Source organism: Microplitis mediator, chromosome 7 (genome assembly GCF_029852145.1).
Source record: "Microplitis mediator isolate UGA2020A chromosome 7, iyMicMedi2.1, whole genome shotgun sequence".
Lineage (NCBI taxonomy): Eukaryota > Metazoa > Arthropoda > Insecta > Hymenoptera > Braconidae > Microplitis > Microplitis mediator.
In genome coordinates this window covers 15,311,857-15,339,454 of record NC_079975.1, presented here as the reverse complement: position 1 = coordinate 15,339,454, position 27,598 = coordinate 15,311,857, and positions in this window count along the sequence as shown.

Below are 27,598 nucleotides of genomic sequence, written 5' to 3'. Positions count from 1 at the left end.
AATGGCTGTTTGCAAGGCTCTACAAGAGTCAGTGACTATTTCGTTCGGTACTATACCGACTGACCGATGCCACTCACGTAACCAATGACAAATTTCGGTAGTCGTGTGTCTTTCAGACATCATCTGACCGACTGGGAATTGATCAGACTCACAATTGATCACAATCATGTATAAGAAAATTGGTCCAGTAGATTGTCCATTAAGTTTCAAAATTGGCCTAACTATACTACCAGTAGCGTCGATTGATATTTTGCTACATTCCTTAGAAGTATAAGTTTTGTAAATATTAACTTGGTGATTAGACCAGTAATGGAGTATAAAAGGATCATATCCAACCTTCCTGACCATATTCACATGTACTGTATCTTTCATTATTACTAAAGCTTTAATCGGATCAGAATCGATATATTTTGATGATGTTTTTTCGAATTTAGCAGTGTGTAACGTACAAGATTTGGGAAGATGGGGTGGTTCGGGATCACCAGGTTTCATAAGTTCATCAGCTTTTTTTGCTCTGTATGACTCAACTGAAATAATTTTGAGCTCATCGACAACTTCATCTCTTACTGGTTGTCTTAAATAGACTTTCCGACAATTATCTTTAGACCCAAACTTTATGACGCAGTGCAATTCTACTGATTCCTCATCGGATGATTCAATTTTGATGTTAAGAATACTTCCACAAGCACATCGACCTAAAAATGAACAATGAAAATGTCTATAATAGCCAATTCTGAAAAATTATTACTATAATAAAAATAAATATTAAGATCGGGACAATGATTAAAATTATGAAAAAATTTAAATCTCTACAATTATTTTTACTTACCTAAATACAATTTTTTTTTTTAAAGAGACAAGAAATGTATATGAATTAGCGCATACTCATATAACTATTTCGTTCAAGGTTTGAGCAAGCTTGGTCTCAAGTTCGGCAGACGTTAATGTCTTTTCTTATCTATGTGCCTTGCTGCAGATACTTATGGTTAGATTTCAAAAGCACGTCTATTGCAAGCCTTTCACAAGAAATTCGTGCCAGATTATAACTCAATTTTGGAGGAAGACTATAGTTAAAAATAGTTCCGCATGGCTTGCGCAAGGCTCAAAATTGGCCTTGAACCTTGAGCAGATCTTGAGCAAGCCGTGCGTAAGTACCTGCCGTAAGTTACGGGTGCAAAAAATGCGCCAGAAACTTTTCAACTGCACCATATCTAAGATATTTTCAATATTCTTGTGAACAGTGCCTTAAGCAAGTCATGCACAAGTCTTGATGACGATTTCTTGCTACATGATGCATGCAAGACCCATAAGTAAAAAAAGACACCAGTGACTAGGGGTTCCGCTCAAAGCATTGGCACCAGAATCTTGCTCAAACACGTGTTACTAGGGAAGGCTGTCATTTCATAAAACTAAAATATACTAAAACAATTCAACTTACCTTTTATATAACCAGAAATACCATTATTCGTTAGATAGTGATTCTTATAATTGAAACCACATTTCGATCGAATTACTTCCCATATTTTATTTGTAATAAAATGTTCCCACACAGCACTTATTAAAACTGTCCATTTTCTAGTGGATTTGCTATTTTTACGAGTAGTTCGTTTATATGTTTTAGTTGTCACTAATTCACGCCATTTATCAATTGGAACAATAAGAATAAATTCACGTTTATCATCGTCATTAAATAAATCATAAAATCCGGTGCTTGTGGTGCTATTATGTATAGAATTGTTACTTATTTCATTTGTTGTAGTGCAGTTTAACAGTATATTTTTTATTTCGTATTTGTCGCAAGTTAAAAAAGAATGTAAGCTATTCTGACCATTTTCAGAATGACGTCCGAGTGTATGTATGTATGTATGTATGTATGTATGTATGTATGTATGTATGTGTGTGTGTGTGTGTGTGTGTGTGTGTGTGTGTGTGTGTGTGTGTGTGTGTGTGTGTGTGTGTGTGTGTGTGTGTGTGTGTGTGTGTGTGTGTGCGTGTGTGTGTAAACTCTTTGTAACTTTTCAACTAATAAATCGATTTGGATGGTTGAGGTGGCAATCGAAAGAGCTTGTTGGCCCTCAACTTTCCTAAAAATTTCAGATCATTTGATAAAGCAGACTCGAAAATACTGGCGAATTACGAAAAAAGAAAAATTTTTTTTTTTAGTTTTTTAGTGATTTCTCAGAAACAACTTGAATGATCGACTTCAAAATATCATCAGCTCTAGAACTTTATAAGCCGTCTCGAATGTCACCTCAACCATCTCAATCGGTTAATTTGTTCGAGTGAAATCGTTGGCGAAAGAAATGATAAAAAACGGTTTTTTTCGATTATCATTGAAGTGACTCATCCGACCAATATCAAAATCTAATCAGCTCTAGAACTCAATAAAACGCTCCTAATGCCACCTCGAACGTCACAATCGGTTTATTAGTTCAAAAGATATCGGCGCTGAAAAGTAAAAAAAATAACATAAAATGTTATTTTTTCCGGATAAATTAAAATATAATGTACTGTATGTTTTTGAAATCATGCCAACTCTTTCTAGTTAAAGTCTCTTTCGATTATCATTTAATGTCATCTAACTTGTTCTTTAGTTTAAAACATGTCATCAGCAAAAAATTGAGAAAATCCAGTTTTTAATGTTTTTCTCGGATATTTCATATATTATTGCTCTGACCTAAGTCAAAACTCACTCAAATCTTGATTTTGATTACTGACATTGATTTCTGCCCCGATACATTTATTTCATTGAACATAATCGAAAATAAAAATTAAAAAACCGCTTCTTCATTAATAATTTTCGATTTTTAACTTGTCAAACTTTAGCAAAAAACGCAACTTGGTAGAGCTTGAAAAGCTCATAAAAAATAATCGCAGGTAATAGCATTTTCGATCTAGAAGAGCTCGAAAATATGTTCAGAGTAATGTTTTTAAGCTCCTTGAGCTCGAAAACAGCGGGAAGTTTTGGGGCTGGCCCGCAGGGTCAACCGACGCCCAGATTTTTTATTAACGTAATAAATTAATTTTTATAGAAATTTATTTTAATAATATTAAAAAATATTGTCCAGCAATGTTAAGAAGAATAAATCGCTCAAAATAATCACAGAGTACTAAGAATGACCTAGAAAAGTTGCTTTTGGCGTTTAACAATCCCTGATAGATTCGAAGTACCAACTTAAGAAAATTATTAGACACAGGGATATATTTTATTCGTATCACACCGACAAAATAATTTATATGTCATTAATAGTATAAATTTAAAATGGATTTATGAATGCAAAAATATTTGTTAATATAACTATACAAAAAACTGAAATTCGATAGTCAAAAATCCAATAAAAAATTCTTCAAACATTCTTAGAAATTAATTATATATTTTACAAATTTATTTATAAATTAAAAATTGAATTAAGTGAAGTTTTATAATTAATGTAAAAAAAAAACAACTAAATATTGAATTACTTAAAACAATGTTTACTATCATACAATAATAAAATTTAAAAAACATGTCACGACCCTAAACAACACGGCCCTGATATTATGAACAGAGTTGCGCATAATAAAGGATATGACAAGACTATGAGTGGGAGATGTATTGTCCGGATTCTAATTTCGACCGTTCATGACATAGGGTGTTTCATTCTTTACCCTGTTCAGAAAATCTCATAGAATCCAATAGATTCTTATAAATTCCTATAAAGAGTTTATAAGAATGAATGAGTTCTATGAGAAGTGCTATAGTTCAGGAGGTTCGAGACCGATTTTCGAAATAATTCCAAAATTTTGAAATTTTTTTCACCGACAGTTATAAAAAAAAAGATCACTGTTAAAATTTCAAATCGATTCACTACACCGTTTTCGAGAAATAAATTTTCAAAATTCGTCCTTATACACGGGCGTGAATGAGAATCATTTTTCAAAGTGCTATAGTTTTTGCTGCAATAATACCATCGCTATAAATTATTCAGTATCAAATAATTGAACATTTCTGAACACATTAATATTTTTTTTAAGTTTAATCATGGGTTTCTTATTAAATTAAAAATAAAATAAGATACAAATTTCACTTAATGACGTCACAAGTGGTGTGAAGCAAAGAAACGATGGCAACAGTGTAAAATGACACAACTGCGGGAAATTTGAAAAACTAAGAATCACTTATAAACCTTAAACTTTTTTTCGATGATCGTTTAGAATATCTGACAACAGATTTGTAAATTCAAAATTAAAATAATGGTAATAACTATTATTATAAACTTATTAGAAAATATAAAAAATTAATTAATAATTGTAAGCCGAAAATTTTTAATTGATAGATTTATTATTAGTTATATAACAAATTTTTTAAATTTTCTTTATCACAAGTAAGTAATAAAATTTTTAATATCATAAAAGTTAAAAATCTAGCGATAAAAAAATTAATAAAAAAATAATTTACATTGGAGAGTTAAATTTTTGGCAATGATCTAAAATCTTTTACATGATTTTTTCTTCCATAATTATTAACAACACCAATTAGCTGACATTCTTCATTGTACACACTTATACACACTACCACATAGTATTCGTATTGGACCTCTGAGCTCCAGCTAGTAATAAACCTTGTGACCAACAATACTACACTAAAAAATTACTAAACACTAGTGCGCTGTTGCCGTACTTCCGCGTTTATTTTTTAATCACTTATTTTATTGAAAAAAAATTATTTGATAAAAAAACAATATTTTTTATGATTTAATGCAATAATAATAAAATTATATTGTGTTAATTCTTAAAACTAAGTCAATTTATAACATATTCTATCAATTGAATTTTGGTGTGTAGGAGTTGTAATCTTGCAAAAATAAAATAGAAAATCTATAAGATCCCCTAGAAAGATAATCGGTCTCAAACCTCCTTAAGGGCTCCAACTTGCACAATAATTTTTTTTGTCATCAGGAATAATATTTTCACAGTATCGAAAAAAAACAAAAAAATAGTCGATTTTTTTGGCCCAGTCTAATAATGATATATAATCCCATGTATAATCATGTATAATTATGTATAATTTAATGTATAATTATATAAAATCATATAGGATTATATCGCGTGCCAAATGCCAAAAAGGCGTATAAAAGTTATACGCCCTTTTGGCTTTGAAGAACCAAAAGGGCGTATAATTTTTTTGTTTTTGGTGCCAATCGTTTTGTAAACATGTTCTTAGCCTAAAAAAAAAAAAAAATTCCAAAGCCAAAAGGGCGTATATCTTGAGACAAACGTGAATTGTCATTTTCTCCCTCAGCCTTGCGGTTCCGATTTTTCCCCGTCTCGTTGCCGTCTGAAACCACCTAAAGCTAGTCGTAGTGCCATGGTCACATGACTAATTATCACCTCAACGCATGACCGTGAGGGAAGTGGGGAGCGAGCCTAAAAACTCAGCCCTAAGACTCTACGGTGATTGAACTTCACTTCGATCCTGGATCAATTAGCATTAAGACGTATAAATTAGTTTTACTGTCATATACGAGCAATTTATTTGCGACCTTGTTAATACGGATAACTACCTTGTAAATCGGGAAATTAACTTGCGTTATAGTTGTGTTACTAGCAATTCTCTTGCGATATACTTTACTGTCCAAGTTTACTGATTATTATAAATAGAGTTAGTTCAATTAAACATTACTGTACGTTACCGGCGATATACTCGCGATATAAAATTATACTGTGCCACGAATATGTCTACATTATATCCAGCGCTTGCATTTTCTTGTAAGTAATTTTGATTATTATAATTGGCAATAAACTTGCTAAGTATTCTGATTAATTCTTTTTATTTCATCTATCACTGTTCATCCTACTTATTTCCTATTTTACTGGTAAGATTATTAAATAGTCTGATAACATAAATATTAATTAAGTTACAAATAGTAATTTGACCATCAATAAGAATATCCTATAATTTTATAAGCCGTGAGGTAAGTTGATAAGTTTTAACATGCGTTGCCGAGTTTAAATAAGTGCGGGTCTTTGCTTTGCAAGAACCCTAGCCCACTGCTCTGTCCAAGTAAAATAAAATTTGTTAGAGGCCAGCCTAAGCCAGGGTTCAACCCGCGAATTCTGGTGGCTGCTGGTAAAAATCGCGAAGACGAAAAGCGATTTGTCTCAATCGTTAGATACAAAGATACAAAGATCTAAAGATATACGCCCTTTTGGCGATAGTACGTCAAAAAATTTTTTTCTGCAGATCTTTACGTTTCGAGCGATTCTAAAAAGAATGACAAAAAAAATTTTTTTATACTCTCTTTTGGCATGGAACTTTATCTAACTGCTGTAATACGCCCTTTTGGCATTTGGCACGCGATATATAAGATCATATATAATCATATGTGATTAGACAAAAACTTTTTTCATCGGGTTGTCAACTTAAAATTGTAACATTATCAAAGAAATTTTAAAATATTGCTGTTCAAAGAATGATTGTTGTAACACAATTATGAGCAAAATCACGTCAAGTGGACCCCCCATTTTCCACTTGATCATGAAAATTAAGTCTATGTATTTTTTTCGGATGCAGTCACTATGAAAAATTAATCCCTCACACGATTTTTCAAAATTTTTATTTTAACAACATTTTTTTTTACAATGAAAATTTTTAATACTTTCAATTAAAAAATAGATTCCAAAACAACCGTTAAAGATAAATTAATGAAATTTTCAGGGTTTATTGTCGAATATCTATATTTTATAAAAATATTAAGAGCATAAAATTATTTGTTAATTATTCCATTGTTAATTAACTTTTAAGTAAACAAATGAAAATTTCATTGACTTCTCGGTAAAAAAATGAAGTTTTTTTTAATGGGTTACATGCATTATTTATTCAAGTTTACGATCCCGAAAGAAAATTTCACTGCTCGCGATTAGTTTAAAGAATATGGATTTATTTATCACCATGCGCCGGTCGCTGAGCGTTCTCAATACAGTGCGCGGCCGATCGTCTGAGGCTCTATTGCAGCTTTGGTAAGTCATAATTGAAAGTAACATTAAAAAATATTATTACTAAACAAATTTTATTTTTTTTTTAAACAATATCATGAATAATACAATAAAATCATTTTTTATTATCAAACTGAAACAGGGAAAACTAACTAATAATTAAATTTAATTATTAATAAATAATAATTTATAAATTATTATTAAGTAATTATGTATTAAATAATAATCATCAGGAAAGATTAACTAATACTTAAACTTAATTATTAATTAATAATAATTTATGAATTATTATTAAGTATTTATTAATACATTAATTACTTTTTTAAACAATAATTAGGGAAAACTAACTAATAACTAAACTCAATTATTAATTAGTAATAACTTAGAAATTATTATTAACTAATTAACATTCAATTAATTATTTATTAAACAATAAGTAGGGAAAACTGACGAATAACTGAACTTAATTATTAATTAATAATAACTTAGAAATTATTATTAACTAATTAATAATAAATAAATTAATTATTAACCAATGATCAGGGAAAAGTAACTAATAATTACACTTAATTATCAGCTAGTTTTCCCTGTTTCAGTTTAACAATAAAAAATCATTTTATTGTATTATTCATGATATTGTTTAAAAAAAAAATAAAATTTATTAAGTAATAATATTTTTTAATGTTACTATCAATTATGACTTACCAAAGCTGCAATAGAGCCTCAGACGATCGGCCGCGCACTGTATTGAGAACGCTCAGCGACCGGCGCATGGTGATAAATAAATCCATATTCTTTAAACTAATCGCGAGCAGTGAAGTTTTCTTTCGGGATCTTAAACTTTAATAAATAATGCATGTAACCCATTAAAAAAAACTTCATTTTTTTACCGAGAAGTCAATGAAATTTTCATTTGTTTACTTAAAAGTTAATTAACAATGGAATAATTAACAAATAATTTCATGCTATTAATATTTTTATAAAATATAGACATTCGACAATAAACCCTGAAAATTTCATTAATGTATCTTTAACGGTTGTTTTGGAATCTATTTTTTAATTAAAAGTATTAAAAATTTTCATTGTAAAAAAAAATGTTGTTAAAATAAAAATTTTGAAAAATCGTTTGAGGGATTAATTTTTCATAGTGACTACATCCGAAAAAAATACATAGACTTAATTTTCATGATCAAGTGAAAAATGGGGGGTCCACTTGACGTGATTTTGCTCATTTGATTAAAATTATCAAAGTATCATTCGATAAGCTTTAAAACTTACAGTTTTTCTCAGCAAGTTTTACGTTAAAATATATAAAACTCGTTTCTCAAAATAACGATATTGCCACTATAAACTGAAAATTTTACATTTTCAGTTAGTAATATGTGTGTTTATTCTTTTCAATAATCTTGTTTAAATAGTGATAGAACCCACCACGAAATGTAATTTTGCACGCCTCAAATGCGAAGCATTTAGGTGGGCTTTACTGTCGAATAGCCACCGTTTCGCAAAATGCTCGCTTAAAATCATGTCAATATCGCAAAGGATTAGTTAATTTTGTACTTATCAAAGACTTTTGGAAACCTTAAAGTCTGATTGATACGATGGCTGATGTTTTTTTATTAAATTTAATTGTTTATAATTAAAAAAATTCAGTCACAAATTTTATTATTGTGACGTCCTTTAGGCTGCATGTCTGTGAGTCGCCTGGATTTATGTTGTCCCGAACAATGAATCAACATAATTCTTGTTATAGAAGTTGTCATACATCCTTGGGATGAACCCTATTGATTATCACCAACTAACTCTTTTCCGTTGAAATGGTATCTTTGAAAATCGATAAATTTTCTGAGATTTTTTCTTAAAATTTATCGGCCATATGTCTCTCTGTCCTTTTTTTCCATGTTAACATTCGTATACATCTCACTCTGTTTTCCATAGTGTACTATACTATACTATACTAATGGCCGAATTCTTCATGAGAAAGTTAAACTAGAGTTTGTTATTCGGCAGACAAACTTATTCTAGGGTTAAAATTTCGATGGTTGTCTTCAACAAACCGACGAGTTAGCTATCCTAGGGTCATGTATGTGTGGCTGTGAGCTATAGTACCTACTCTAGGGGTCCTCCAGACCCAAATTTAATGTATGTACTTAAAACATATTTACTACCTACTTCTCCGTTCTAATATAAGTTTGTTACTTATTATTTGTTTACGCTAAACTATCTAAAGAAAATGGAACTATTCTGATGATATTCTTAATTGCATTTCAGATAAAAGTGTCGAATTTTGAATAATTAATTACAAATATTTTTCGAATGAATGAATGAAAAAAATACTTCTTTTGATTTCTTGAAATTTGAAACTTAATACTAAAATATATATAGTAATATTCAAAATTCGTTTTAAAGCTAAAGGATTATAAACAATTATTGCACAGATTATCGCATTTGATTATTTGTAACAAGTGTCCCTCATTTGAACCGAAATGAAATTAGTCGTTGAAGAATAACTTAAAGTTTAAAATTTTAAATGCAATTATTTCAACTACAAAAAAATATAAAAATTTCTTTTTCACTAGCAGTACAAAATTTGTGTAAGAATTTACATTTCTATTACCATGGTTATTAATCCTTTGAAAATTATTGTCGATTTAAATAATAAATAATAAATAGTGTATTGATATCTACAGTCATGTATGTATGTATATCAGCTCTATTTGTTTATAACAATCAAAATTTTCACAAGTGGGAAGGAAATATTATTCATTTTATATTTGACATTCGAAGAATGGTTGTACAAGCATGTACAGTTTTTTTTTTTTTTTTTTATTTATTTATTTAGCGTCGCTCAAACCGGAGGGTCCTTGGCGACGGAAAAGAAAAGGTTACAAAATTTATAATTCAAGACATTGATAAGAGAAAACAAAAATAAATACATGTAACATGAGAGTTATACAATATTGCAATTTACATACAATGAGGATTATATTTCTAGTTTCAGACATTTAATGATGTCAGCGAACTTTTTTAAGTATTTTCTGTCATTAAGGATTTGACATATGTTGTTGGGCAGCTGCGATGTATTTCTCTGTTGAGTTAGTCCTGGGCAGGTTGAGAGATGTTTAACTGAGACAATGTCGTTGCATCCTGGACAAATAGCGGGGTTAGTTTTGTTCATTAAGTGACCATGTGAGAACCGAGTGTGTCCTATTCTTAGTCTGGAGCTTATACATTGGTCATATCTTAGAGTGAAATGAGGGGGGGTTTCCCAAATATTACTTCTGATTTCGTGGAGGAAAGTATGTTTTTCGGAGGTCCACATTCGGTTCCATTCGGCGCTGATGTGTCTTTTAATTTTTTTTTTGTAATCTTTTATGGGTATAGGTAGATTAGTTAGATCAGTTCCGTCTATCATTGCAAGTTTTGCTTGTTCATCTGCCTGCTCGTTTCCAGTAATTCCAACATGGGATGGGACCCACGCTACTACAATCTTACATTTTTCCGATAGTTTTAAGAGTTTCTCCTGGCAATCCTGTACTTCTTTTACGTCGTTGTAGGGGTTCATCAGGGCATGGATTGATGACAGCGAATCGGTGCATATAATTGCTCTTTCAAAATGGTTGGTTAAGATGACATCCAGACTTATTGAGATGGCTGTTATTTCGCATGAGAATACTGAAAATTCGGGTGGGAGTTTGAACTTTAACATTGTTTCGTTGTAGCAGACTGAACATCCTCGGAGGTTATTAAGCGCAGCGCCATCGGTGAAGAGCTTCGTGTGAGACGTATATTTATTAATCATTTCCAGGAAGAGTTGATTGTATATTATTGCAGGGGTGTCGTTTTTGTCACCGGTTTCTGTTTTAATCGTAAGATCAAAATTGTTTGATCTTGGATTCCAAGGGGGGACAGGATTTAAGGTGGGAGCTTGGCATGTGATGGAAGCCAGTTCGGAGTTTCTGTAATAGGAGTTTATCAGTGAGGCGTATGACTTGTTTTTATTATTTTTATTATTATTTTCTTGGTTAGGGAGGTTCGGAAGAATTTCTGCAGTTGATGGTTTGAAATTAAGGCTTAGTTGTATCCTTCTTAAGCTTAAAGGAGTTTCGTTGGCTTCTACGAGAATACTAGATCTTGGGCTGGAACGAAATGCTCCAATGGCCAGTCGAAGAGCGGAGGTTTGGATTGGATCTAATATCTTTTTCAGGCTGTTGGACGCGGAGTTATATAGAATAGCACCGTAGTCGATAGTAGATCTAATGATAGCTTTATATACATTCAGTAATGTGTCTTTGTCTGCTCCCCAGTTTTTGGATGCGAGAGATCGTATTATGGAGAGTTTTTGGTGGCATTTCCGTTTCAGGTGGTTAATATGTATGTTCCATCGAAGCTTACTATCGAAGTACACGCCGAGGAGTTTGAGGTGAGCAGATTGTCGGAGGGCAACGTTGTTTAGGTGGAGATTGGGATGAGGAGCTTGCTTTTTTTTATTCGAGAAGACCATGCATTCTGTTTTATTCTCAGCTAATTGGAATCCTGTGTAATTACACCATTGGGATATGTTGTTTAGGACTTCTTGTAGTAGCTCACATATATTATTCATTTGGGTACCAGAACAGTAAATGACCAAATCATCTGCGTACAGAAGTCCTTTAACTGGAGCAGGAATACAATTAATAACGTCGTTTATGGCAATTAGGAAGAGAGTCACACTGAGGACTGAACCTTGAGGTACACCATTGACTCATTCTTGTTTTGAAGAGAAGACATCATTAATTTTGACTTGTATGAACCTATGTCTTAAGAAATTCTGGATGTATTCAATGATATTGCCTTTAAAGCCAAGGTGGATCAGGATTTTAACTATCCGGTGCTTCCAGACCATGTCATATGCTTTTTGTATGTCGAGTGTAACAGCGACGACTTGAAGGTGTTTGTCAAGAGCATCTCTTATATGTTCATTAAATTGGACCAACGAGTGGAGTGTTGAGTGAAATTTACGGAAGCCGTTTTGCGCGGGAGAGAACCATTTTGCTTCTTCGAGAGTCCAAACAAGTCTTTTGTTTATTATTTTTTCAAGGATTTTGCCAAGGTTGCAGGTTAATGAAATCGGTCGATAGTTTGATGGGTTCGAGTGATCTTTGCCTGGTTTCCGAATAGGGATAACTGAGGCGATTTTCCAGATATCGGGGAATACGTTGGTAGACCAGATTATGTTATACAGGTTCAGTAGATATTGCTTACTCGGCTTGGTGAGATGTTTTATCATGACCACTGGAAGATTGTCAGGTCCGGGGCTGGAGTTTTTGCATGTAGAGAGGACTTCTTCTAGTTCAGTCATAGTTAGTGGGTTATTAATTTGGGTCAGGTGATTAGTTTGGTCCTTTAGTTTATTTTGGTTAAGCATATACGGGGGGTTCGGCTTTGAATCAGATTCGTTTAATCTTTTATAGTCAAGGAATGGCATGGAGAAGTTGTCATCGCTCGAGTTAAATACAAATGTTTCTGCGAGGAGTTCGGTTTTTTCTTCGGGCGAAGTATATGCTTTATCTGTTGTATCAAATATTGTTGGTATAGCGTGGAAGGATCGGGATTTGTCAATACTTTTAATTTTTCTCCATATACGGTCAGTTGGTGTGTGATTGTTAATTGATGACACAAAATGTTGCCAGGAGGCTTTCCTGGATTCTTTGAGTTCTCTTCTGGCAATCGCTCTAAGTCTTTTAAATTCGGTTTTAATATTAGTATCATTTTTGTTTTTTTGGAGTTTGTTAGATGCGTGTTTTTTATTATTGATAGCGTTTTTTGCTTTTTCTGAGCACCATTCATAGGATTTTTTCTTTGGGTTCGTTGACGTTTTGGGTATGCTTTCTTCAGCTGCAGTGAAGATTGCTTGAGTAAAGTCGTTAACCATTGAGTTGATATCAGGGTCGGTATAATTGGGTGGATCTAGTTGTTTTATATTATCCTCTGAGAGCTTAGAGAAATTCGCCCAATCCGCTTTATGAAGGATCCATTTTGGCTGTCTTGGGGTGTTGTAATAAACATTTTCGGGTTTGAGAAATATGTGAATTGGATAGTGGTCACTGTCATAAGGATCATCGTCTATAAACCAGGAGATATCATCGGTAAGGCATGGGCTGGAGAAGGTTAAGTCGATGCTACTCGTTGTACCAGATGCAATGCAGTAGTGGGTGGGATCTCCAGAGTTTAATAGATTTAGACAGCAGTGGTCACTCCATTCTTCTATCATTTTTCCTCTGTGTGTGTCCATTTTTGTTGAGCCCCAGAGCGGGTTATGGCTATTGAAATCTCCCATAATAATAGTTGGTCGAATTATTTGATCCGTTATTGTATACAGGTCTTGAGCGGATAGTCTGTGACTATTTGGAATGTATGTGTTACATATAGTGATTGTTTGAGGACAGCGTATGGTGACGGCTACCAGTTCAATGTTACAGTTATTAATTTGAGTCTCTACGGCATGGATATTTGATTTTATGTATATGGCTACACCGCCACTAGCATGTGCATTGTTAGTTCTATTCTTATTAAAGCAGTTATATCCTTATAATTGTGTGAAGTTATTGTCTTTAAAGTTCGTTTCTTGTAGACAAACGACGTCAGGCTTATTTTTTTCTATTAGTAGTTTCAGATATTCATATTTTGCAGAGAAACCGTCAAGGTTCCATTGTAGGATGTGCATATTAGTATATAAATATATATATGTATGTATTGGTTTTTTTTTTTTTTTTTTTTTATTACGCGGTTTGAGATCCTGTGTCAGATTCGATGTCTGAAAGTTCTATGTCGGAAGTATCGTTGGCTTTGGATCTTCCTGAATCTGAGCCGAGAGACATGTCACAGTCGATGTCAAACTCTGTTTTAATTTTATTACGTAGTTTAGTGAATTTTGATTTCATCCCCCGTGAGTTAAGGAGAGGGTAAAGAGAGGTCAGCATATTAATTGCTAGCATTGGCTCGATCCTGAATTCCTCGAAAATGTTTTTGATTACTTTCTGGTTTTTGGTTCTGTCATAAAGGTTTTGGAGTTGGTTAAAGTTGCATGGATATTTAGTTGGATTTGTGTTCATTTCGTGCTGTACTGAATCTGGTAATTTTAAGGGGTCAATATTCTTTTCTTCAATATCTTCTTCTTTTTTCTTTTTAAGGGCCATTCTGTCTTTGTGAGCCGCTGCCAATTTGCTGGAGTCGGTTGTGTCTGAGACCGTGGAAGGCTGGGAGCGGTCACGTGGTCTTTTGAAACTAGGGATCGTTGGAAATGAGAAATCTTTGTCTACAAGGTTACGCGCCTTAGGAGGTTGGGTGCTGCTATTGGGTTGCTGTGCTTGAGCAGTTGGATTTGACCATTTGTCTGTTTCAAGGTTTCCTATGGGGGTAATTGTTTTGTTTGTGGGACAATCTTTAGCCAAATGACCTTCCGTATGGCATATAAAGCAGGCTGGTGAGTCAGTAGTAGGGTAAATATTATAAGTACTCTCGTCGAATCGAACTTGAAGAATTTCTGGTAGCTTAATGACATCATCAGCTTTGATATACACCTGTCTGCGGAAACTCATGATGTGTGCAAAGCCCGGTTCGTTCAGTCCAACACGTAGGAAGGAGAGGGAGGACGTAGTTTCAATATTGAGTTTGTGTAATTCGTCAAGAATGTAACTATGAGGGATTATTGGCGGTACATTTGACAGTATGATACGTTTGTGTTGGTTTACCAGTGGTCTAATGTTTAATGTCTTTAATCCGATTTGTACGGTTTTGTGTACGTCAACAAATTCTTTGACTAGGTCTTTCGTGGCAAAGTAGATACAAACTCGATTATTTGAGATTTTTGATGCAAACCTGATGTTTTCTGGAGCGGTTTTTTGTGCGATGGCCTTGATGTAGTCCTTGACTGAGTGATCGGGGATTGATTCGATCAGGATGGCGTTTTCCTTGGTGGGGAAAAACTCACTTTTCGTAGCTTGAGAGTAACCGGTAGTTTGGGATGCCATTTTTGGACGCTCTCTGTAGTCAGAGAGGGCCAGCTTCCTTGTGGAGAGAGATTGGCTCCTGGCAGTGAAGACACCACCAGTGGATTTTCACTGATTTACCTCTTTCTTCCTTTTTTTCACAACTGTGTTGAAACTAGATGAGTAATTATATTGATTACACTTGCACTGTATACACACTCGACTATACTCGTAAACCGAAACGTGTTACCTGTACGACGTCTAGACTACGAATGAAGCATGTACAGTGTCATGTAAACTTTACACTGTAAAGTTTTTACGCACACAGTGACATCAGTAAGTTAACTGCCAGTAGTCTACTTGCCCTACTACGAAACTTGGTGGCGAAAAATTGCCGTAGTAAAATAAAAAATTGAATAAAATAGAGAAAAATCTCGTGAATCTCCCGGTACAAAAACCCGGCAAAAAAAGGTATAATTTTTTTTGTTATTAACAAAAACGTTTTGCAAGTTAAGCCTCAGTCTACTTTAACGGAATACTGGATAAAGATTTTTCTCATGCAGTTAATGAAATGTACAAAATAAAATAATTCAATCTTTTATGAATCGTTTGGTCACAAAGTTTATACGAAAATGTTAATTATTAATTATGAAAATAATTATTTAATTTAATCAACACAAAAAAATACTAGCCTAACAGCTGCTGTTTGTACCGACGTGGTCTGCGCATATCCATAGTGGGGAGAAGTTGCGCGCGTCACCATGACTTATTTAAAATTTTAAGCACAGTATATATTAATAATTTTAATAATTTTATCAATTGTTATAAAAATTTCTCATTTATTAATTGAATTTATAGTATTAAAATAAATAAATGCCTGAATTAAAATAATTCACGCGCTTGGAATTTTAAATAAGTCATGGTGACGGGCGTAACTTCTCCCCATTATACATATGCGCAGACCACGTCGGTACAAACAGCAGCTGTTAGGCTAGTATTTTTTTGTGTTGATTAAATTAAATAATTATTTTCATAATTAATAATTAACATTTTCGTATAAACTTTGTGACCAAACGATTCATAAAAGATTGAATTATTTTATTTTGTACATTTCATTAACTGCATGAGAAAAATCTTTATCCAGTATTCCGTTAAAGTAGACTGAGGCTTAACTTGCAAAACGTTTTTGTTAATAACAAAAAAAATTATACCTTTTTTTGCCGGGTTTTTGTACCGGGAGATTCACGAGATTTTTCTCTATTTTATTCAATTTTTTATTTTACTACGGCAATTTTTCGCCACCAAGTTTCGTAGTAGGGCAAGTAGACAACAGGTATAAAGTCAGACTAATATTTATCCTTAGGACAAAAATATTGGGGGTATATTTCTTAAACTAGTGTGAAGAAAACAAAATCTCCAGTTAACTCACGTTAACTGACGGATAACTTTAATGGTAGGATAACTACGAGTGAAGAAATCGGCCATAAGTGTTTTACTTAAAGTTGGATCAGCGAGACTGTGAGCTTCGGTTTTTACCCCCACCATCAAGGCGCAATGTCTTAGGTATTGAATTTAGATGGTGGGGGTAAAAACCGAAAATATCCGAAACGCAAAGTCTCGCTAATTTAACTATATGTATGTACTACTAGCGCCCTCTTAAAAAAAAAAACAACTGAACCAGCCGTCAGTTTATATACTTTATTTTATGTACTATTAGCGCCCCCTATTTAAAAAAACAGAATCAGTTATCAGTTTACTTTTATTATATTATTAAAAAATTAATTTTGTTTTAAAAGTTAGCTTTTATATTACATGAGCATTTGAGGCGTGCACTTTAGGACTTTCCAAACTTTTTTTTTTTTTTTATTTCGAGAAGATTATTTAAGCAAACATTAATATTGGTTACCTGCGTTAATATCCCCGGACAAAATATCCACGACAAAATATCCCGCGACAAAATATCCCCGCGAAAAATTATCTCCAGTCAAAATATCTCAGGATAAAATATCTTCATGACAAATTATATGTAGACAAAATATCCACGAATATTTACGTTGACTCCAAAATTTTTAATAAAAGCAATTTGAATTAATAAGAAAGAAATAAGTATAAAACATTAAAGAGTATATTGAACTTCTCTACTAACATTAATAAAAATAATTGAATTAAAATACAAAAAAACGTAAACTTATTGATTAATTTAATCACTGTAAGTAATATAATCTTTTATCAACTATTAGTAATTACCAACTATTTAAGGTCACTTTTCATCAATATTTTTAGTCAAATTTAATATTAATCATAAATATCCGAATGCATCCGTTTGCAATAAAATTGTGCCCTTTTTTCAGAGGTTTTGGGTGTGTGTAATCACAAAAATATATGAACACACATACGTGCAATAGTACGTGTCCTTTTTTTAGGCATTTTGTGTGTGTGTGTAAATACAAAAATATCTGAACGCATCCACTTGCAATAAAATTGTGCCCTTTTTTCACAAATTTCTTCATCGATTATTCAGCGACAGGGATATTCTGTCAACATATATTTTGTCATAAAGATATTTTATCCTGAGATATTTTGTCTGGAGATATTTTGTTACGGGGATATTTTGTCGCGGGGATATTATGTCGGGGGATATTAACGCGTGTCACCATTAATATTATACATTAAAGTCGTGATGTATTATAAAATATATTATAGTACAATCCTAAAATGTACTTGTCGCTCTGTCAAATGACAGAGGAGTACTCGTTCAAAATCGTACTGAAATTTGGAATACAACAATTCTAAAATATCTTTCTTATACCAGGGACACTACAAGTGGTAGGCGCGATCTTGGGGCGAGCACCGAACTACTCCCGCTGCTGCTGTCTAGCACCGGTGACTTTTCCCTTCCCCATATCGATCTTTTCTCCCAAGAAATTTTTTCTCTTGGCTTAAGCAACTTTTGTTATCTTGGTCGGAGAATACAAAAATACTTGCGTGAAAATGATAGTACTTGTTCCGAGAAATTTTATTTTCTTTAACCGAAAAAATGCAATATTGTTACAAAAAAAAATGTATCTTGCTCCAAAAAAAATATCTCTTACTTTAAAAAATATAAACTCTTGAAACAAATGAAAATTTTTTGATTTAAGCGTAAAAATATGTTGACGTGAGAAAAAAAATTTTGATTCAAGATAAAAATTTGATGATAATTGTTTACTTGGTGCAAGTAAATTTTAGTAGATTCCATAAAAATCTAACTACTGTATTTGTCCTCATGATGGAATTTTCGAAAAATTTTGCTACCTCTAAACTCAGCTTGACGAGCTGAGTCAGGAAATACATTCAGTTCAAAAGTTTATATATGTATTTATATATACATATTTATATACAAAATAACGCGCCGTTCTCCAACGATAGCGTCCACAATTCTACACCGATCTTAAAGAAACATAGTATACTTATTCTATGGGCGATTACCTTGGATAAGTTCGAAGATGAGCCAATTCGGCCAATAAGTTTAGAAGTTGTGGTTAATTGAAATTTTGTAAAATTTTCAAAAAAAATTTGTTTGCCGCTTTAACTGGATGTAACTTCTAAACGGAAAGAGATAGCTTATTTTGGTTTGTTCTATGTGAAAGCTCGTTTGATTGCCTACAATTTAGACTATACAGCTCATTGATTTGACCATTTTTTCTAGTAGATAAATGGTTTTGAACATTTACAAAATATTATAAAAATTGATTTTATGCAGGTTTTCACTTTGATTATAGCCACAATTCCAAACCGATCACCTTGAAACATAGTATACGTATTGTGTGGGTGACTACCTTGTTCGAGTTTGAAAATGAGCTCAATCGGTCGATTAGTTTAGAAGTTATAGCATTTCAAAATTTTCAAAATGTCCAAAATTCATACTTTTACTTATTCTTCCTTCAATATCTTTTGAATGTGATAACTTATCGAGTTTATATCAAATTCATCTGAAAGCTCTTCAAATAAGCTTTAATCTTCATGCCTATATATATGCCTAAACCACTGAAATTACTTATTTTACCATTCATTTAATGAAATTTTGCTATTGCATTAGTTCTCCTACTTCTTAGTAAATTCATGCGGAGCTACTTAAATTCATATTATCGCAGTGTGACACTTATAAAATCCAAACATCTCAATTCAGTGGGTATATACAATTTTGTTTTATCGACAGTGTATAAATGATATGATATATCAATAACAAGATTAACATTAGTCATGATGATAATGTTCTCTATATCTACTCGTCGTTTGATATTCTAATAGGCTTTTTATTCCAAATATTAGTACTAATTTCAAGTATGACACTTTGATGTATCACAATCAATTTTTAATCTTAGAATAATTCATTAGTAGATTTTATTGAAAGCAAATTATCGCCTTTGTCCTTCTGGTAGAATTTTCGAGCATTAAAACCATAATCTATCATAATTTTTCGAATAGGGTCCGGAATACCATTGGTCCGATAGTTTGAATAAATGCATAAGTGTCTTTAAATAACGTCAAATCGAAACATATAGTGCATTATCATCAAAAATTCTTCTCAAGCTCATTTAGTTAGCTTCGATTTTCGGCATTATACTTATAATTTTTTGATTTTTTTGTTACATCATCTCGAGAATTTTTAAGAAAATTTAAAAAAAAATTTTATTGTATTATTATCTTTTATTTGAACAGTGAAAAAAATTAAATTATGAGAAATCTACTTCCATTTCGGCTGCCGAATGGCCTTTTTTTATTTTCCGAATCGATCATAAAAAATTTCTTGCATCAAGAACATTTTCCTTGATTCAAGTTAACTCGTTTTTCTGTGTATAACCTCTAATATTGAGACATGGGTCTTGGCTTAGTGCAACATGCACTCACATATACTATTTCAAAAATATTTACTGAAAATTGAATAGGATTAGTATTTTCGTACATTCAGCTAATTGCCATGATACAGTCTAAAATTTCAATATCTAAAATGTAAAACTTACAAATTCAAATGCAAGTGATTTCATGGAATTGAAACACAAATTTTCAATTTTAAACCTTTAATGAATGGTTGTCAAACTACAAAAGTTAAAAATAGTATATTACATACCTTGGCCAGTAAAATAAGAAAAGTCTCAGTGCACATGTAATTGTTGGCTGAGGCGAACCAAATTTTTTTTGAAAATTCTCCAAAATTTCAATTAACCATAACTTCTAAACTTAATGGCCGAATTTGCTCATCATCGAACTCATCCAAGGTAATCCTCCATAGAATAAGTATATCAAGTTTCATTGAGATCGGTGTAGAATTGTGGACGATATCGTTGGAGAACGGCGCGTTATATTTTATATATATATCTTATACCCAGATAGTATCCAAGTCAAAAAGCCTACTGCAAGAAGTCTTTTAAATGACTTCTGATAGAAGTCCAACATTGAGTTCCTAAAAACTTCATATTTAAGAACTCCAAATTAAGAACTCTTTGAGACGTCTTTTTTAAGACATCCGTTTTGAGACATCTTTAAGTATTCTTGTTTTTTACTTCTTAGGGTTACCAAAATTAAGACTCCTTAAAGAACTTATAATAAAGACGTTCAGTTTTATGAACTCATAATGTATTCATTTTGTAGAATTCTCATAGAAGTCCTAAATACGAATTCTCTAATTCTTTTGCGCATGCGCGTAACGAGTTATAAGAGCATGTGTATTATATATTGTTTATATAAACATTAATCAAAAATTTCCTGTTTTATTATTGCATATATTCACTATTTATAAACTAATTATTAATATAATATAATTAACATCGACAGCCATTTATAATATCTCAGTGATTGTGAATTTTATAACGTTAATGATTACATAAAGTAATATTCTTGATTTTTAATATTATCTAATTTTTTTCATAACATTGAATGTTTATTTTTAAAGCTGAGCAGTACTAACCTTATTTTTAGAAGTTTTAGTTTTTAATTATTTCCTAAACAAAGTTTGAATTAATGTTATTTGAAGCTTCTGAGCAAGTAGTAATTAATTGGAATAATTAAAAAAATTATGAATTCTGAAAATACATAGACAATACATTTATTACTGCCCACATTCAATGAAGTAATTTGTGAATTTAGAAGGCACTATAACTTATGGCTGTTATTAAAACTTTTATCTGTTACAGGAAATAATGCTCTTACGCAAGCCTTTTGGAGAATTGTCAAAGAGCCAGAAAAATCGACGATTGAAACGAGATAGTAATGGATTACTTGTATCACAAATTTCCTCTCCAATTCAACTGAGTTGTGATGTCAGTAATATTATGCCTAATTGCAAAGAAAACACTGTTGAAAATGCAAGTTTAAATAATTTCATCAGGCTAACAGATGACACTGAAGTTGAAGATAATAATTGTGATACTGATACTAATAGTAATGATGTCGTTGGTTCAGTTCAGATAGATAGTATTGGTAACAGTTCTACAATTAAAGATATTGACATCGATATTATACAAGATGAAATTACTGTACCTGATGTAAAAGTTGACTTAGGATGTCAAATAGCACAATGGAAATGCCATTATAACATCAGTCACGCGGCATCCGGGTCTCTTTTGAAAATACTCACTAATGTTAAGTCTATTGACGAATTGAAAAAACTACCTACAGATTCTCGCACTTTATTAAATACTCCTCAAACTACAGTCATCCGCTACGTGTCACCTGGGGAATATTTTCATTACGGCTTAAAACGAGGACTGATTGATCAGTTAAAATCCCATATTGGCTGAAGTATTTCCGAAAATTGCTACACCTTTTGTCATTGGAATATATCATGGGTTTAACAAGCCGGATAACTGTAATGAGTTTCTGGAAGAATTCATAAATGAATACGAAACTTTGCATTCTAAAGGTTTAGAATATAATCATAAACATTTTTTTGTGAAAATTAGAGCTGTCATCTGTGACTCACCAGCTCGTTTTTATGTAACCTATACGAAAGGTCATACTGGCTATTTTGGCTGCAGTAAATGCATACAGGAAGGTGATTATAAAGATCATCGAATGAGATTTTTGAGGACTGATGCACCGATACGTACTGATGATAATTTTATTCAACGTGTTAATGAAGAGCACCATCATGGAAAATCAAAATTTGAAGAAACCGACGTTGGCATGGTTTCTCAACTCCCAGTTGAATACATGCATTTGGTTTGTCTTGGAGTAGTCAAAAAAATTATTAAGTTATGGGTCACTAAATGTCCTATGGATAAAAAAAAATTCATGAAATTGAGTCACAACAAAATAGAAGAAATCTCGAATCTATTACATTCAATGAAGAGTTGGATACCTTCAGAATTTGTTCGAAAAACTCGTGGGTTAGACGAGATAGATCGATGGAAAGCGACTGAACTGAGATTATTTTTGTTGTATGTTGGTTCGATCGCCTTTAAAAAATTCTATTCCTGTAAAATATATGTATCATTTTAATAGTTTACAGTGTGCAATCCGAATTTTATGTGATGAAACTGATTGTATCAGAAACAATAAGTGTGCTAAAAGTTTATTAGATTATTTTATTAATGAATGCGTAAAATTATATGGAGAAAATTTCGTGATTTACAACGTGCACAACCTAATCCATTTACCTGGAGATGTGTTAAAACTTGGTCATTTAGACTCGTTTAGTGCTTTTTCTTTCGAAAGTTACCTAGGTTTTCTCAAAAACATTTTGAAAAAACATGATAAACCACTACAGCAACTACATAAGCGAATTAAAGAACGGGTTAAGTGTGATTTCAAACAAAATATTAATCAAAGTTTGATGAAGCCTGAAGTATCTAATTTTAATACTAAAAAGTCTCAGAGAAGTAGGATTCTTTCGTATGATAAAATTAATTGTGGAAATTTTGAACTCTCTACTTGCCAAACGTGTGATTCGTTTTGTTATTTAATAAATCATGACGTTATTCGCATTAACAATATTTATGTAAAAAATAACGTTATCACATTAGAAGGACAAACGTTAAGTAACCCTAAAAGTTTGGAAAATTACCCTGTTGATTCGAAGTTAATTCATATAGTTACTGGGAATGAATAGTCTAATGTGAGACATTTTGAAGTGAAGGATGTTTTGAAAAAAGCAGTTTGTATACCTTGCAATGATTTATTTCATTTCTTTCCGTTGATTCACTCATCCAATTGAATATTATTCATTAAAAGAGAAAAAAAATCGTATATTTTATTTTTTGTCGTACATTATTTATAAATATATATGTTGTACAAATATAAATAAAAACATTATTAGTAATATTATTCTATTTTTCGTATACAATATAAATTATCTTATTTACAATTTAACTTTAAATTTTTCGCACTGCAACTGACATGCCATCTACGTTTATTTGTCTTCAAATGAAATACTAAGGAAACTATATAACTATACCAATTGTGGGGATAATTACCACTACTTAAATAAAGTTCGACACATATATATATTCAACACAATGTTAATTTAGTTTATTTATCAATTATTATAATAACAGTCTTTATCTTTATTAAATTAATCTTTTTGTAATTAAGCGTCGTGCTTGCGTATATTAGTTATACCTATATAGTATGTATTGTATCATGTGTAAACTACCAACTTGATCTGCCGTACGGGAGCATCAAGTTGGTATTATTGTATGTTATGTATAGTATGAGTGTAGTAAGTATAGATATTTAGTATGTGATATGTATGTGAGTTAGGTGTGAATGTGTGAATGCATGAGTTTGATTGTGTGTGTGTAAACCCCCACACTACTCCCCCCCGGAAAAAGGCGGTAAAGTAGTGTTGGCGTTTATGAAAATTTAAAATTATTTATTTTTTTGAAATTATTTGCACTTTCTTCTTTGGTTTCCTGGCAGGATATGTGCGTAGCAACGATGAGAATGTGGTGTAAACTGGCTGTATGCCAGAAGTTGGTGGAATCGATGCAGATGTGCTCGGTTGAGCTGTTGAGTTTAATACTGATGGTGAAGATGCACCAAGTGTCTTTTTGGCCTGTGGTGCAGCTTTTAAATCAGGTACTTTTGTAGACGTTAACGCAGGTACGTTCGTAGGAGTTAACGCAGGTACATTTGTAGAAGGCACAGTTGGCGCAGGTACATTTGTCAGTGGAATGTGTGGTTTTCCAGACGAGCTTGGTACCGTATCTAGCACTTCAGAAGTCACTAGATGAGCTGGTTTGAGTCTTTCAATGTTGGCAACAGTTTCTTTGCCGTTGTTGTCAATAGCAAAAGTGCGGTCATCAATCCTTTTGATTGATTTATTGACTATATACATGTATACATTAGGGTGGCGCAAAAAAACCGACTATTTTTTTTTTTTGAGTCTCGGATGAAAAAATGTTAGTTTTTGATGTTTTAAGAGCCCTCTCCAAAGGACAGCTCAAAAAAAAATTTTTAAGAGGTCACTCCAAATTTTTTTAAATTTCGACAATCGTCGAAAATCGAATTTTTTTTTTTTTTATTTTTTTTCTCGTTACGGTATAATTTTATAGACCAAAAAAAAATAAGTTTCTGAAAGTTTCAGTTAAAAATTTTAATTTTGAAAGGTCGCTCATAATATTTTTTAATTTATTAGTAAATGACTTTAGATTTTTTCGAGTGACCTTTTAATATTAAAATTAAAATTCCGGCCATTTTTTTTCCTTTATTTAGTACAATAATCTATAAAAATACACCACGAGATGAACTAAAAATCAAAGATAACAAAAAAACACAATTTTTTTCTAATTTTAGAAGTAAAACGTATCATTACATTTAATTGTTTTTTTTCAATATTTCGTTTAATTATGATTAGTTTTGTAGTAAATAATTTAAAATTACCGCTGTTTCATTTCATTGAGACAGAAATTTTAATTACCGACGCAGCGAAATTATTAGTTCACTATTTTGACACCATATTAGGCCAGCGCTTTTTCCACTTTACTTTTGAATATAAAACTTGTTTGTAAACAATTACTTCATGACTTTCTGTTTACTTCTCACTCCGAATAAAGAATCTCATAATAAATAACAGTTAATTATAGAATACTAATTCGTCAGTTCGTGATTTTTCAATGTTACAATGTTTGATATATTCGTTCAACAAACAGGTATGTTTCTTTGTTATTTATGTCGTTTCTGTCATTCTTTTGTCCTAACCTCAATAAAGTTCAATGTATCTAATTGTTTCATAAACATTAAATGTTTTATTTAGAATTTTTATCTGAAATATTTCTATATTTTGGTTTTTGACTATGATCTTCATGTATTTTTTTTTGTAGACTAAAAATGTGCTCTAAACGACAATTGAGATCAACAAAACCATCTAACCCTGGTGAATGGTTAATTGGCGAATACCATAAAGAATTAAAAATTACTAGAGCTCCTTCTCGTCGAGAAGTACTCAGTTTTTTCTTATTTCATCACTACGAAAATAAATTGACAATTGCAGACAGTTTAAAATTAACTGCTCAAAATATTCAACAATGTTTCGAACCGCAAGTAACTATCAAGGACTTTCATATTAAAGAAAAAATTAAAAAAATATTCGACAGTTGGCAAAAATTGAAAAAGAATCGTTTGAGGCTTACAAACGTCCAGCGTGAAAACGAGAATGCATTTCTAAAATCTTTAGATGATATGTTTGAATGTAGACTTCAAACAAAAGATAATAATTTAACAACGGAATCTGTCACACATTCTAAAAAGGCTTCGTCTTCAAGTAATTTAGAACCACCTGTACTATTATCTCAAAAAAGTAATGCATCAGGTTGTAGCGGGTCATCACACGAATTTTATCCTTCCCCGCCTAAAAAAAGAAAACTAACTGAACCACTCAAAAAAAATATATTGACCCCAGCATTGTCAAGTATGTTAGATCGAACAAAAACTTCAAACCGTAGCGCAACACTCATCGTAGCTGCAACATCTGTATCTTTGAAAGAAAATTTATTAAAAGTTAGCATCAGTAAAGATACCATCCGTCGTTCACGCCAAAAACATCGAGCAGCCACTTTTAAGTATATAAAAGATTCATTCAAACCAGATACATGTCTGACTGTGCACTGGGATTCGAAATTAATGAAAACGTCAACATCTTCCCAAGCTGAAGATAGGTTAGCAGTATTAGTTACAGGAGAAGGTATAACGAAACTTTTAAATATTCCTATAATCAATGGATCATCAGGTATTAATCAAGCAACAGCTATTTACAACACACGTTTGGAGTGGAATATTTCTGATCGAGTTTGGTCACTATGCTTTGACACGACTGCTAGTAACACGGGACTACATAAAGGAGCTGCTGTTCATTTAGAGACAATGTTGGAAAAAAAACTGCTTCATTTTGCTTGTAGGCATCATATGTTGGAGCTGATTTTAACAGCAACATTTTCTTCACAATTAGAACCTGTAACTAGTGGTCCACAGATAAAATTATTTGAGCGTTTCAAGAAAGAATGGCCAAAGCTTGATAACAAAAAAATTGAATGTGGAAACATTGAAGATCAAGTGGGAATTAAAGAATTTATCTTGGGTCAATTAACAAATCAACATCCAAGAGACGATTATAAGGAGTTATTGACATTATCCCTGATTTATCCTGGTGAGCCTACTAATTTTTCAATAAATAAGCCAGGGGCATATCATCGAGCTAGGTGGATGTCCAAAATAATTTATTGTTTGAAAATATATCTTTTCCGGAGTCAATTTAAAGTTTCTAAAGTAGTCTTGAAAGAACTTGAAGAGTTTAACGAATTTGTAATTAAAATTTATCTGAAAGCCTGGTTCCTATGCCAAATTCCGACTATAGCCCCGAGAATTGATTTACAATTACTGAAAGATCTGGTCCAATTTAAAAAAAAAAATCAAACGTTTGGTTCAGCAGCGCTTAAAAGTTTTTCACGACATTTATGGTACATTAGTGACTATTTAATTGGATTGGCATTCTTTGACTCTGAAATTTCAATTAAAACCAAGATTAAAATGGTTTCAGCCTTAAAAACACAATCTGAACAGCAGCCATTGAATCGTATCCAAATAAAAGAGAGTGATATCATGAATAAGGAAATTCATCATTTCGTGAATCAAAATACACGATATTTCTTCGAAGCCTTAAACTTAAGTGACGAGTTCTTAGAAACACATCCTGCAACCTGGAATTCGAATCAGTCCTACTTAAGGAGTTTGAATATAGTTCGTACATTACATATAGTTAATGACACATCTGAGCGTGGTATTTCATTAATGCAGGAGTATCTACAATTTGTAAAAAATGACGATGAACTGCAGAAAGTATTACAAGTTGTCGAAGAAAATCGTAAGTTATATCCCAATGCAAATAAAATGAATTTAATACGGACTTTGAATAAATAATATATAATATAAAATATATAAATAAATAATAAATATATATATATATATATATAAATAATAAATAATAGATGATATAATAATATATGATATTGATCTAAATAAAGTTAAAATCGGTTATAATTTAAAATTTAGTTTCAGAATTAATAACAAAGTTCATTGAAATACTGTTAAAATGTTGTAGTTGATTAAATAAAATTATAAAATTAGAAAAAAATTGTGTTTTTTTTGTTATCTTTGATTTTTAGTTCATCTCGTGGTGT